Below are 15,459 nucleotides of genomic sequence, written 5' to 3'. Positions count from 1 at the left end.
ACACTTAAATATTTGTTGAATGACTGAATGACTGCATGAATGAGTTTGAGGTAAAGATTTAAAATTTCTTGAAATTCTATATTTGTGGAACACATTTTTTTGTTGTTGTTTCCTTAGCCTCTTAAAAATGGAAATTTGGGGGCCGGATACAGTGGCTCAAGCCTGTAATCCCAGCACTTTGGGAGGCCAAGGAGGGCGGATCACAAGGTCAGGAGTTCGAGACAAGCCTGTCAAAAAAAAAAAAGAAATTTAAATTTGGGAGTAAAGTTATACAATATGTTTGTTTGTTGTTGTTTTGTTGTTTGTTTGTTTGTTTGCTTTTTGCCACAGAGTCTCGCTCTGTCACCCAGGCTAGAGGGCAGTGGCGTGGTCTCAGCTCACTGCAACCTCTGCCTCCCAGGTTCAAGCGATTCTCCTGCCTCAGCCTCCCGAGTAGCTGAGATTACAGGTGCCTGCCACCACGTCCAGCTAATTTTTGTATTTTTAGTAGAGATGGGGTTTCACCATGTTGGCCAGGCTGGTCTTGAATGCCTGACCTCAGGTGATCTGCCCACCTTGGCCTCCCAAAGTGCTGGGATTACAGGCGTGAGCCACCGTGCCTGGCCAGAATATGGAATTTTTAAAACAATCATTTATAATTTTAATGCCACATCATTTAGGAACATATGACATAGTATGCAAATGTGGTTAGAGCACAAAATGATGTATTTGTTTATATTGCATGTAAATAAAAATTTATTCAAATAATTATAAATTTAAAGTTGAATTAATAAAATAATTAAAATTTTATCCCTATATGTTGCCCATTAGAGAGAAGCAGAAAAACCCTTGAGGACAGATAAAAATATTGATGCTATAGTAAAACAAATTAAGATGTTATGTCTTAACACTTAGGGTTCTAAGCAGACATAGAAAATATTCATTCTGGCCCGGCGCGGTGGCTCATGCCTGTAATTCCAGCACTTTGGGAGGCCGAGGTGGGCAGATCACGAGGTCAGGAGATCAAGACCATGCTGGCTAACACGGTGAAACCCAGTCTCTACTAAAAATATAAAAAATTAGCCGGGCGTGGTGGCGGGCGCCTGTAGTCCCAGCTACTCAGGAGGCTGAGGCAGGAGAATGGCGTGAACCTGGGAGGCAGAGCTTGCGGTGAGCCGAGATCGCGCCACTGCACTCCAGCTTGGGCGGCAGAGCGAGACTCCGTCTCAAAAAAAAAAAAAAAAAAAAAAAAAAAATCTTAGAAAATTAGCCAAGCTAAACGAGCAAGAAAAACACCTCATAACTCTTCAAACCTAAATTTTACCCCAAGGGAACTTGGTCCACTCCGTTTTATTTTCTGAGATATTATTTTCTGCATATCTTCTCTAATGCTTCATTACATGAACTTTTGAATATTGAAAGTTTACAATCTTTTGCTTCATCCTTCCGATGCAGTTTATTTATTTTTTAATAATAATTTGAGGTGAAATTCAAATAACAAAATTAACCATTTTCAAGTGAACGATTTACTGGTATTTAGTACAGTCACAATGCTGTGCAGTCACCACCTCTATCTAGTTTCAAAACATTTCCATCTCTCCAAAATAAAACTTATCCACTAAGCAATGTCTTCCCTCTCCTTAGCCCCTGGCATCCACTATTCTGTGTTGTGTCTGTACGAATTTATTTTGGAGATTTCATTTAAATGGAATAGTACAATAAGTGATGTTGTGTGTGTGACTTCTTTTACATAACGTATTATTTTCTTTTTTTTTTTTTTTTTTTTGAGACAGAGTCTTGCTCTGTTGCCCAGGCTGGAGTGCAGTGGTGTAGTCTTGGCTCACTGCAACCTCTGCCTCAGCCTCCTGAGTAGCTGGGATTACAGGCACGTGCCACCACATCTGGCTATTTTTTTTTTTTTTTTTTTTTGTATTTTTAGTAGAGATGGGGTTTCGCCATGTTGGCCAGGCTGGTCTCGAACTCCTGACCTCAGGTGATCCACCTGCCTCGGCCTCCAAAAGTGCTGGGATTACAGGTGTGAGCCACTATGCCTGGCCTAATGTACTATTTTCAAGTTTCATCCATGTTGTAGCGTGTATCAGTACTTCATTCCTTTTTATGGATGAAAAATATTCCATTGTATAGATGTACCAAATTTCTTTGTCTAGTTATATGCTGATGGTCATTTGGAGTGTTCCACCTTTTGGCTTTTGTAAATAGTGCTGCTATGAACATGAGTGTACATATATTTGAGTACTTGTTTTCAAATTTTTTTTTTTTTGGACAGAGTCTTGCTCTGTCACCCAGGTTAGAGTGCAGTCGCACAATCTCAGCTCACTGCAACCTCTGCCTCCTGGGTTCAAGCAATTCTCATGCCTCAGCCTTCTGAGCAGCTGGGATTACAGGCATGTGCCACCACACACAGCTTTTTAAAAAAAATTTTTTTTTAATTTTTAGTAGAGATGGTGTCCATCTTGTTGCCAAGGCTGGCCTCAAACTCCTGGTCTCAAGCAATCTACCTGCCTCGGCCTCTCAAAGTGCTGGGATTACAGGCATGATCCACCACGCCCAGCCTCAATTATTTTGGGTATATACTTAGGAGTAGAATTGTTGGGTTATTAGTAACTCTATGTTTAACTTTTTGAGGAACTGTTGAAGTGTTTTCCATAACAGCTGCACCACTCTGCATTCCCACCAGCAATGTAGGAGGATTCCAGTTTCTCCATATTCTTGCTAACACTTGTTATTTTCCAGTGTTTTTAAAAAAAATTATCATTATAGCCATCTTAGTGGGTATGGAGTGATATTTAATTGTGTTTTTGATTTGCCTTTCCCTAATGACTAGTAGTGCTGAGCATCTTTTCATGTGTTTCGTGGTCATTTTTAATGTAGCTTATTTCTTACATTTGGATATTTCTGAACTTCTACAGCTTCTGTTATATATTACAGAAGATGGAAAGATCAGAAGCAAACAAGAATGAGAAAGCTGTTTTTACAAAATTATATTTGTCAAATGCCCCAAATGGCTTCCTGGCCCTAACCCCTGAGAGTGTTACATTTTCTGCTACACTGGGAAGTTCCTTTCTGATATCAAGTCTACAGGCTTGGTATATTTGCTCATATAGTTAAATGAAATAGCAAGAATGTCATAAAAGTGGCAGACAGGGGCCGGGTGCGGTGGCTCACGCCTGTAATCCCAGCACTTTGAGAGGCTGAGGCAGGCGAATCACCTGAGGTCAGGAGTTTGAAACCAGCCTGGCCAACAGGCGAAACCCCATCTCTACTAAAAATACAAAAATTAGCCAGGTGTGGTGGTGGGCGCCTGTAATCCCAGCTAATCCGGAGGCTGAGGCAGGAGAAATGCTTGAACTCGAGAGGCGGAAGTTGCAGTGAGCCGAGATCACACCCTTGCACTCCAGCCTGGGCGACAGAGGGAGACTCCATCTCAAAAAACAAACAAGCAAACAAAAAGTGGCAGATAGGAAATAAGAAAAGCAAGTTATCAACGCCATCAGCACGTTGGGTAAGGAGGAGTTTGCAACCTGGAGTGGACGTTTGTTGAGGGGTAGATTAAGCACATCCAGATGATAACAAATGTATTGGAAAAGTTTAGACTTTTTTCCATAACAAATTATGTAAAGGAGAAGAAATAATCTTTTCTTCAAAAATTCCAGTTGCTTCCTCAGACATATTCCACATAAATCCAACAGATCATCTTTTTCTGTTTTCCTTAGATATTCCTGTTGATTTTTTAATCCAAGCAAATCAGGGCACTTTAGAAAGTGTGGTTATGATAATTTTGTTTATGGTTATATTGTAAAATCTCTAGGAAATAGTATGAGGTAGGCAAGGCAACGTGGCAAAGTGGAGTGATCACTGAACTGAGAGTCAGGAGATCTGTGTTCCAGTCCCCAGTTCTGAAATAACAAGTTTTGTAACCTTGGGTAAATTATTTAACCTCTTGGAGCCCCAGTTTCCTCATTTTTAAATAAATAAGTGACTGGACTTTTGATGATCTTTAAAGTTCTTTACTGCTCTATCATTCTATTTGAAAAGTTCATGTGTTAGGTACTTTAAATTTCATAGGCAAATGCATATCCTTTCTTTGTTTACATTTACAGAAAGTAAAACTGTTGCCTTGATCAAACCTGTATCATGAAAATAGTTTTTTTTTTTTTTTAAACAAAGAGGCCCAAGGACACAGACTTCGAAGTGCTGAAGCCATGCACCTCTTTGTGTACTGGCCAAGTGCCTGGGTACACTTGTACGTGTGATGATCTGCCCTCTGCCCTGAGGTTTCTTAATCTAGGTTTTGCAATGTGTGTCATAGATGTTTGTTTTTCAAACATGGTGCAACGGGCTCAGACAGGACATAGCACTGTCTCCTATTCAGTAGCTAAAACACTTTTCATCTTCTGCATTTTTCCAGTCTTTCATGCTGTAACTTCTGTGATGATCTCAAATGAGGACACTTTGACTTTCACTTAATCTGATGATGCATTTTATTTTCTACAGGAAGGTACTGGGTTTTGAAACTCCTCCCCTTTTTTTTCCATTTGTAGGAAAAGTCATAATAAATGGTGAGGTCATTCTGCCCTGCCACTATAGGGGTTTTCTTCTAACATAGGCCCCAGTGAGCTCTGGGTCATCTCATTGCCACAAGAGTACAACTGGCAACTTCAGTCTCTGATGAGGAGTCAGGAGTTTAAGATCTACCTGGGAAGGATTATGTTGCATTTAGGTACAGCACAGCATGAGTTTGTTCATAATCCTGGGATTAATACAAAAAGCCAATGGAAAGGGAAAGGCTAGCAATCTCAGATGAATGTCGCTGACATGGTCGATACATTAGTATTTTTTTTTTTTCAATTTTAGAGGTTTTCTCATCTTGAACACTGTAGCAGATAAAGGCTCTATTAAATTTCACCATCAGATAACTTTATCAGGGAACTGATCTGATCTGGATTATCAGAAAATCTTATTTTGATATTTTTATTACCCCATGGCTATTTCTTTTTTGTTAATTTACAAATGTACTTTGCATCAGTGCTTTCCTTGTGTATCCGTATTTAGTCCTTCTTTCAGCCTTAGGTTAACTTGTTTATTTTTTTAAAAAAATAGCAGCTTCTGCAATGTTGGGAAACAAGGTACAGTATGGGGTGTGGGGAAGGGAGGTATGATTGAAGCTGAAGGGTCTTTTTTTTTTTTTGAGACAGAGTCTCCCTCTGTCACCCAGGCTGGAGTGCGATCTCACTCACTGCAAGCTCCGCCTCCTGGGTTCACGCCATTCTCGTCTCAGCCTCCCCAGTAGCTGGGACTACAGGCGCCCGCCACCACACCTGGCTAATTTTGTTGTTGTTGTCGTTGTTGTTTTTGTTTGTTTGTTTGTTTGTTTTTTTAAGACGGAGTCTCCCTCTGTCGCCCAGGCTGGAGTGCAGTGGCGCAATCTCGGCTCACTGCAACCTCTGCCTCCCGGGTTCACGCCATTTTCCTGCCTCGGCCTCCTGAGTAGCTGGGACTACAGGCGCCGGCCACCACGCCCGGCTTTTTTGTATTTTTAGTAGAGACGAGGTTTCACCGTGTTAGCCAGGATGGTCTTGATCTCCTGACCTCGTGATCCACCCGCCTCGGCCTCCCAAAGTGCTGGGATTACAGGCCTGAGCCACCAAACCCGGCCAAAGCTGAAGGGTCTAAGTTTAATGTGTTCTGTTCAATTAAGCTGTCTCTCCTCCCTCTTTTTTTCCCAATAGAATGTTAAAATATTGTTCTCCCGCAAAAAAAACTCCCCAATTTCAAATACCAAACAAAAGAAATGACCTCTCTCTCTACCCAGAATCAAACCCAGGGTGAACTTCTCCCATGAGAAGACACTCATAGCAAATACCTTGAAGGTGAATCACAGATTTTAAGAAAATCATTTTTAGCTGTTATATGTATCTAATACACACTGTCTCTATACAGACAGCTTCTAGATTCTGTGGCTAACCTCAGCTCTTTCTTTCCTTTCTTTTCTTTCTCTCTTCTCTTCTCCTCTTCTTCTCCCCCTCCCCTCCTCCTCCTCCTCCTCCTCTTCTTCTTCTTTTGTCTCTCTCTCTCCCTCTTTTGGACAGGGTCTCACAGTGTTGCCCAGGCTGCTGCAGTCATAGGTCATTGTAACCTTGAACTCCTGGGCTCAAGGGATCTTCCTGCCTCAGCCTCCCAGAGTACCTGGGACTCCAGGTGCATGCCACCACACTCAGTTAATAGTTTTTTTTTTTTTTTTTGAGAGATGACATATCACTATGTTGCCCAGGATGGTCTTGAACTCCTGGACTCAAGTGATCCTCCTGCCCCAGCCTCCCAAGTAGCTGGGATTTCAGGCATGGGCCACCACATCTGGTCTTAACCTCAACTTTTTACAAGCTTGTTTCAATGGAATCTATGAAATAGTTCAACAAATCTAATTTTGTTGCCAAAGGGCAAAAATTTAGGTATGATGATCTAGAACAGCTTAGGAATTGGCCCTCCCTAAGACTATACTCTCTTTATTGAGCCATGGTGCAAATAGGCCCTATGTGAAGGTTTCCAAATTCTCTGTAGCTGTACATCACTGTACATAGGCTAAACACATTCCAGAAAGGCTATTTGTAAAGCAAATTTTCATTCAGTAAGGCTCATTTTTCCACTGATTGTCTCTTTATTCTTATTTATATTACAAAAGAAGTGCCTGTTCACCTCTTTTGCTCAAATAGAAGTAAGTATATAAAGAAGTTTCTGATCCCTTTCTTTAGAGATAACAACTATTCATTATCTGGTATAGATCTGGTATAGATCTTTCCAGATGTTTGCTGCACACACATACTGTGACATATAATTATTTTTTTCAAAATGAGAATGAATTATGTGTATCGAACTGCAGATTGCTCTTATTCTCTTAATAATATATCACAAACATCATTTCATGTCATTATGTTTGCATATAGATATTTAAATAATTGTGCCTCATTCTTTTTTTTTTTTTAACCTAACACAGTATTCCATAGTATGGATATACCATAAGGTATTAACCGCATTCCTATTAATGAACACTTGGGATTTTTGATTAATTTTTCACTATTAAAATAATACTCTGGTTACTATTCCTGTGCATTTATCTTTGTGTATTTGTTCAAGTTTCTCTGTATAGTAGAGCCCTGTACATGAAAATGTCAAAGAGTATATGCATTTTAAAATTTAAAAGATATTGCCAAATTGTCTTTTAAAAAGGCCAGACTGGGTGCAGTGGTTCACGCCTGTAATCTCAGCACTTTGGGAGGCCAAGGCAGGTGGATCACCTGAGTTCCGAGTTCGAGACCAGCCTGCCCAACATGGTGAAACCCCATCTCTACTAAAAATACAAAAGTTAGCTGGGCGTGGGGGCGGGCACCTGTAATCCCAGCTACTCAGGAGACTGAGGCATGAGAATCTCTTGAACCCGGGAGGCAGATGTTGCAGTGAGCTGAGGTCGTGCCACTGCACTCCAGCCTGGGCAACAGCGCAAGACTCTGTCTCAAAAACAAATAAATAAAATAAAATAAAGGGGCCAAACCAATTTACACTCCTACCTAGAATATATGAGTGCAAGTTTCTTCATATTCTGGCCAAAATTGAATATTATCAATCTAAAGGTCTTACCAACTTGAAAAGAAAAATTAAAAATATTTAATAACCTTTTATATCTATTTCTAAAAGTAATAATTATTCATTGAAACATATTGTTAAAAATGTTTTATTTGAATAACAGTAATTTGGCTTGTATCAGGTGCCATGTAGGGTCCAAGTGAAGCAGACAGTTTTATTACAGAATTTTGGTTTGAAGAGGGATGCTTTGAATAAATATCAAAGGGTTTAATCAGTCCAATAGTCCCAGTGGGGACTATTCACTCAGTTTCAGAGTGAAATAGTCCCATAATTATTTAAGCATAATTATGGGGTTTGTCTATTTCATAGAAGGCATTAGCAATAGGAATATTTGTAGGATTGATGGGAATGGAGATTAACTTGGAGGTCAGATAGTGATTTAGTGAATGAAGTGGCTGTAGACCACTTCTCAAGGAATTTGTCCTTAGTTGTAAAGAAAGTTACTGAATAAGTAGGAGAATCTGGAGAAAGATTGTTCTGGTTCTAGCTTCCTTTTTCTCATCTGTGAAATGAAGAGGTTGAACTTGGTGATTAATAGCCATCATTTTATACACACTTGCCATAAATCAGGAATTTTATAGGCATGATTTCATTTAATCCTCCCTCAGAAGAGTCTTATGAATGAGGTACCATTATTATCCCCAATTTACAGAAGAGGCTGAGGCTCAGGAAAATGTTATATAACTTGGTCTAGGGTGGTTGGCTTAAGTCCAAACCCATATGGTTTCCATCCTGCTACTCTGCATCTAAGTGGCTTCCCAGCACTAATAGTCGAAGATTTTGAGTAAGGGACACTTTAAAATTTTGTTATTTTACTGGTCTTTTAAGAATAGGACATATTGGAAGCTTTTTGTATGTTAAAGGGAAAGGATAATAGAGATTTAAGGCAAGTTATGATATTGATGACCTATCTTTTTTCGTAATATTACTGGGCTAGAATCACTACAGAGAGTGGGCAAAAATATACCAAAGGCAACTTTTCTTACAGATTCAATGACAACCACAGCAGATTTTTCACATACTCATGGCCTTATGGATAATAAAAATATTTTGTTATTTTTGATTCTTTATGGGAAGGTTGCACAAACAATTTCAAGGATAACTGTGGAGGATTTTATTTAGAGGGTGTTGTAGTTATCTTTAAAAAGGACAAATAAGGAGTTTCATGAGAGAAACTGAAATTAAGTTCCATTAAAATCCTGCTGTGATTTTGATGTGGACCACACTGTCTTGACGGATTAATTTGGAAAGACTTGACTCCATACAATACTGTGTCTTCCTATCTGGGTGCACTAGATGTCTATTTGTTTTGGTGTTTCCATTAATTTAAAAACCTGAAAAATGTGCCAGAATGAAAAGAAATAGTTATTTTGAAAAAACAAATCATTTCTCAAAAATAACATTTAGATGTAGCTACTATGCCTTTGATCATTTTTGAAAGGAGTGGCTTAGGTTATTATTTATGTTCACAGTGAGATCATCTTCTACGTAGGTTTCTGATTTCACCGGTTGTTTAACACAAGCCACTAAAGACAATATTTGGCCTGGTTGTTGGGTCTGCAAAAAATAAGGTTTGTTAATGACAAAATCTAACACAACTTGTCAATGCAAATATTATTATGAAGTCCTGCTGCTTGTATTTAGACCACAGAAGAAAATTATTATTATTCTACAAACCTGTGAAGTTTAACACGCAAAGGCTTGTTACACAGTCAATGAAGAACAGTTGTTTTCTGCCCTTCCATAAATAACTAATGCCAAGAGCAGCCTGGCTATCTGTTTCAGCTTCTTGTTACAGAATAATAAAACAGGCAAGGCCTAAATATCAGTGCCTGTTAACAGAGCTGTCCTTTAAATTCTGTTTAGCTTCTAACAGACTAATTCTCATGCTTTTAATACTTATTACATTGTATTTCGAATCTGTCAATTGCATTGTACATTTCCCTAACTCTTCCATATCCATACGTTTATCTATTCCATTTCTAATTGGGTTGGTAGTTCTGGGTAGGACTCATTACAGAGGCAGCTTGATGTAGCGGCAAGCACCCTGGTCTAGGAGTCATAAGCAGTGTAGTAGGAAATTCAGGCTCTGTTACTACTTAGTTGTGTGACTGGACAAGACACTTAACCTGCATCTATTTCTTCATCTGTGAAATAGGGATAATAATACCCTATCTTCCTAACTAATAAACAACGTTGCAAATGTTCTCTTTAAAATGTCAGACAGCTGCTTGGGAAATATTTTGCTCCTGGGCAGTAATTTCTGGAAGGTTTCTGATGACAAGAAATTAAGCAAGGTTTGTTTTGACTCCGAAAAAGGAAAGCTGGAAATAGCGTGGTTATACTTGGTTTCCTTTTTGGAGGTATAGTTCTTCTTTCCTCTTCAAACTTGGGTGCAGTTAGATGTGGAAGAAGGTGAGATGTGGTAGGTGATGAAGACAGCCAGAACTGTACACACTAATGAATAGCTTAAGTAATAAGAGATCTTGAAAATCCAAATAGTTTCTTGGTCTGATAAACATATCTATATGTATATCATACACACATTTGTATACCAAAAAACGGATAGTTTCAGGCTATAGTGATTTCTTTCCTTTATATCTTGTAGAGCTGGAGGAACTTCAGTAAGCTGAAGACTCTGTTCAGAGGAAATTACCTAATTGAAAATGTCTGGGCTAAGAGACTGACAATAAAGGAAACTGGCAAAAGTACTCTTTAATTACAAGTTCTTTTTCATCTTCATCCAACACACTGATGTATGTGCTACACTGGGTTTGTATTATATCTATATTTTAATTCCACAACTAGACACTAACTTTATTGAGAGCAGCGATATTCATTTCTTCAATTTCATTTGTGTTAACCCAACTGTAGGTGATAGTGCTCTGTACATCATAGTTGCCCAGTGAATTACATACCTGACATATGATTGCTTATTTCTGGTATTAAAACAAGATTTCATAAAATAAACATGACAATTAAACTCGTTGTTTGAAGTACTGAACTTTGTAGGTCAATCTTGAAAAAGAAAGCTACATGACTGTCTTAGCAATATTTATAGGTATATTTTATGTAAGTGGGTGGGTTTCTTGGAAATTGAATTGGTAATATGGCTTTAGAGTAGTAACACAAAAACTATAGCTCTGTGCTCTCAGCTAACCACTTTTAGTGTCACCTGGGCTGCTTATTAAAAATTCAAATTTCTTATCCCTACCCAGATCAGAATCAAAATACCTGGGGGTTGTAGCTCCAGGTACCTACATTTTAACAAGCACCCCAGATAATTGTGATGCACACTGAAGTTTAAGAACTACTCTAGCCTGTAATCTCAGGTGGTAAGGCATTTTATATATACATATATATATACACACACACATACACACACAAGCACAAATGGTAATTCTATGGGAAAATGGAAATCAACAAGTTAAGTGAAATGTCGATTACCATCAGGAACAGGAAGCTAGTTCACCATTACGCATCAGGGAATTGGAAGAATTCTTGAGATTTATTTTTTTGGGGTGATATATTCTTGGCAGTTTATCAGGCCTCATTTGCAATTATGGTCTGTCCCTTTTGAAGCCCTCAGATAGTTCGCTGGGATTTTAATTTTAATGGCAATTTCTTGCATCTGTTGGAACAGCATTCGTATGACTGGCTTACAAGGAATGATCAGGGCTAGTAAGATGTCACAAAGCTGCGGTGACTTTTCCTTATCAGTTGGGGGTTCTTTTGCCATGAAACCATCGTGGAAATGAAAGACAACGTGAAAATCCTGCGTCCTTGTGATATTTCATCAGAGGGAGTGAGCGGGGATCTTAACGCAGTAAGAGGCAAGATAAATGGATGAGAGGCATTAGTTCAGGCTTACAGGAGCAAGATGCTTTTAGTCAAAGTGTTTAAGATAGCTCTCTAAACCAGGAGCAGTGAAATCCAAAAGTGAGTGTCTTTCGAGGGCAGCTGGAAGATGACCCGAGGGGAACTTTTATCCTGGGGTGGAGTCCTGCGAAGCAAGCCGCAGGTGAGGGCGTGGGCCAATTCTGCGCCTCACTGCTGTTAGGCGCAAGGACATCCCGAAACACACTCAACAAACACCAGCAGCGAGCCTGACAGAAGCGGATCGCCAGCAGGAGCAACAACTTGAGGTGAGCCGTTAGCCGCCTCGCCTTCCCCGCAGCGCCCCTCCCGCGCCCCGGGAAGCCCGTTCGGCTCCGCCTTTTCGGCTGACGTCCCGGGCGAGCGGGGGCGGGCGCGTGGGTGGGCCGAGCCGTCTGCCGCCAGCGATTCGGCTGGCTCTGCCACACCACCGCGCGCCCCCGCTCCTCCCGCCCCTCCGGGCGCGTCTTTTCCGGGCTCGCGCTGAGCCCCGCCTCCGCCGGCTGTCCGGGTGCGCGCGCGCCGCTGCGGCTTTTTCTCTGGCCTCCGCGGCGCGCTCCTCCTCGTCCCAGCGCTAGCGGGCACGCGGTTCCTTTTTGCGAGCTTCCCGAGTGCCAGGCGCCGGCCGGCTGCGAAGACGCGGTGGGCCGCCCCTCCGGTGAGTATCCCTGGATGGGGAGGCTGCGGCCCAGGCACCCCTGCCCTGTCGGTACCAGGGCCCCATTTCCAGAGGGGGACTGGCGTACCTCACCTGAGCCGGGAGGAGGTTGGGTGGGCATTCCAGCCCCTGGAGTCGGCTCGCTTTTTTCCTTGAGCCAGGGCTATCTGTCCGCTCGCCTCCGCTGGGGCCGGGAAGATTCCCGAGGTCACTGTATCTGCTCCTGTGATGGAGTCTGGGGTCCTCGGAACCCCAGCCTGCCTCTTCCTACCGCTCACCGCATCCCGAGGGCCAGAAGTCATCTTCCTGATCGGGGTACTAGGCTTTGCCACGGCCCTTTCCAGAGGAGACCATGAAGTGCTTGCTAGACCTCCAAACGACCTTTAGGGTGCCCCTAAACCTCAACTCCATTTTGTCCCCTCCCAGTCGCTCTGTAACTGAGGGCTAGGGAGCCTCTCTAGCCCTAGAGGCATCCGCCCTCTCGAATTTGAGGGATGCCGTCGCTTCCGATATCTTCTTTGCTTCCGATATCTTCCTAGCTTCCGTAGGCTTAGGTATGTTAGAAAACAGCTGGATCCTGGCGAAGCGTGCTTTCCTTCCTTCCCCCACCCCCGTTCTTTCTGTCTACATCCCTGCCTTCAGTGGGTGCTATATATTTAGTATGAGCTTTATTCACTTCCTCTTCCTCTCGTTTGAGTGCCCGAAAGAACTGTGGCTGATGTCTATAGACATAGAAAAATCTAGGAGAATATGATTCATTGTCTAACCCCATCAAGGGGTTACATATTTTAAATAAGACGTCATTTCTCTTCACTCCAGCATCTCCTCCTTCAAAGGCATTTTTCACCCTCTTGAAATTAATTTGCTCTATTCGCTCTTTTCACCTAAAAAAAAGGTCAATCGTCGCTCTGAGAAACAACAGTGAGATGCAAAATAAGGGTAAAATGGCATTGAAATGAATCCCTTTGAAAAAGTAAGCGGTTTGCTTTATCAGTTAATGGTCTCATCAGCGCTTCAGTTTCCTCTTCTGCAAAAATCAGTCTGTTGAACTAGAGCATATCAAAGGTTCATTCTAGTGTTTTGATTCTAGGACCTCTAAATTCATGCAGGCTGCGTAATGCAAATTTAACCTGATTAAAGCCTTATTTCTCATAGTTACTTGTCACCTTAGTTTTTCTTTTATTTTGTCTCTAACAAGAAAGACTTTTAAATGTTCTTGATACATAAGGCAGCAGGTGGAGATTCAATGATGGTACTGCCGTTGAGCAAATCAGTCAAGATTTTAACAGTGTAAGTCCTCTTCCTTAAATTGTAAAATAGCTCATCTTTTGATTGAAACTGCTAAAGTGTAAGACATGTAAGACTCCTGTTAGAATTAACACTCTCTGCCATTTAGGTGGGGGATGAAACATTAAACTGTCAGTATACTTGTACCTTAGAATAAAGTACCTTATTGTCCTGATATAAGAAATAATTTGACAACTAAAAATCCATGGAAGGTGTAATACAGCAATTGAAAGCTTGAGTAAATTCAGTTTTGTGGGTTTTTTTTTTTTTTTTGGAAAACCCCCTATTTAAAAACAAGTGATTTAGATTAAGATATTTCTTTCAGTATTTTTGGTAGGGGTGAGATTGGTGAAGAAAGAAGAGTCTTGTTCAATTCAAAGACAAGAGAAATGAATTGGAACTCTGGAGGGGCTCCGGTTCTAGACCCAGCTCTAGATATATATATATAACCTTGAACAAGTCACTTCATCTCTCTTAGTTTTTGCATCTGTAAAATAAGTGTCTTTATGATTGTTGAAATGATCCACAAGTCCCCCAATTTGAATGATATATTCTTATAATGAATATATATGACAAATATATATATACACACGTGTATGTATAGGTATACACACACACATAATGCAATTTGCGTTAAGGCTGTCATAAATCCTGTTATACCAGTTGACTAGAATGTTTTTCTCAAAGGTTTGTGTATAGTGGTTTCAATTTAGGTATACTTAGTTTTTAATTAATCCTGATTAAATAAATAATTATATGTGAAAATCTATAAACTCAAGCATTTTACAAATGTTGGGTATTATGTTAATTTCTGCTTGCAAGTGAAATGTGTGTTATACCACACTATTTTTTAAATGTCCATGGCTTTTAGAAATTTATAAGGGAATGGCTGGGTGTGGTGGCTCACGCCTGTAATCCCAGCACTTTGGGAGGCCGAGGCCGGCGGATCATGAGGTCAGGAGATCGAGACCATCCTGGCTAACACAGTGGAACCCTGTCTCTACTAAAAATACAAAAAATTAGCCGGGCGTGGTGGTGGGTGACTGTAGTCCCAGCTACTTGGGAGGCCGAGGCAGGAGAATGGCGTGAACCCGGAAGGCGGAGCTTGCACTGAGCCGAGATCGCGCCACTGCACTCACATACTGCCTTACAACTGTAATTGGCTAGGAACTTTAAAAGAATATGTGGGCATCTCATTCATTTATTAATTCATTCAACTATCTTCTTCCTTCATCTGTCACGTATGTCAGGCCCTCAGGACATGATGGTTAAGAAGACAAACCCTACTCTATGAGTTTATACTTTGGGCTGATGGAGATGGTTGGGGGGCATGTGGAAAGACAGATGTACATCCAGTTTATTTTTATTAAAAACAGCAACAGTCAAATCAAGGACAAACAAAATTCTGGAGAAGTTAAGGCTCCATAGGGGAGGAAGAGATGATTCTATTAATTGTAGCCTGTAGAGTCTTTGACATTACCTTTTTCTCCATCCTTTCACTTTCAATTGCTGAGCCTTTAGCAAAAATAAAAGCTTTGTTTTTCCACTTCTACCATTGGCTGGTCTTATATACTTTCTTTCCCTTTTAACTTTTTATTTTGAGATAGTTGTAGATTCACATATAGTTGTAAGAAATAATACGCTTTATCTAATTTCCCCCAATAGTAACCTCATGCATAAGTATAGTGTAACATCACAACTACAAAATTGAAATCGATACCATCCATCAGCCTTACTCAGATTTCGTCAGCTTTAATGCAGTCATTTGCATGTGTGTATTTAGTTCTACATAATGTTATCACGCGTAGATTTATATAAGCACCACCACAGTCAAGATACAGAACAATTGCATCACCACAAGGATCCTTTTTGTTGTCTTTTTATAGATGTAGCCATCTCCCTTCATCCCTGACTCCTGGCAACCACTGATCTGTTTTTCATGTCTATAATTTTGTCATTTTAAAAATGCTTATGTAAATGGAATCACACAGCATATAACC

At 40.6% G+C, this 15,459-nt stretch overlaps 1 protein-coding gene across 8 annotated transcripts in view; it reads left to right on the top strand.

Moving 5' to 3' along the window:
• The first annotated feature begins 11,881 nt into the window (after window positions 1–11,881).
• Window positions 11,882–15,459, top strand: part of ACSL4 (acyl-CoA synthetase long chain family member 4) — an 89,968-nt gene continuing 86,390 nt past the window's right edge. For 4 of the 8 annotated variants that reach the window (XM_054471251.2, XM_054471252.2, XM_054471254.2 and 1 more), the window contains exon 1: window positions 12,013–12,172. The gene's annotated coding sequence lies outside the window, so the exon portion shown is untranslated. Of the gene's footprint in view, window positions 12,173–15,459 lie in introns of all 8 variants that reach the window. The other 4 variants (XM_054471255.2, XM_063660099.1, XM_063660101.1 and 1 more) reach the window with 4 other exon arrangements.

The sequence above is a fragment of the Pongo pygmaeus genome, chromosome X (assembly GCF_028885625.2).
Source record: "Pongo pygmaeus isolate AG05252 chromosome X, NHGRI_mPonPyg2-v2.0_pri, whole genome shotgun sequence".
Taxonomy (NCBI): domain Eukaryota; kingdom Metazoa; phylum Chordata; class Mammalia; order Primates; family Hominidae; genus Pongo; species Pongo pygmaeus.
Note: the sequence above shows the minus strand (reverse complement) of the source record. Positions and strands in the feature narration are given on the sequence as shown.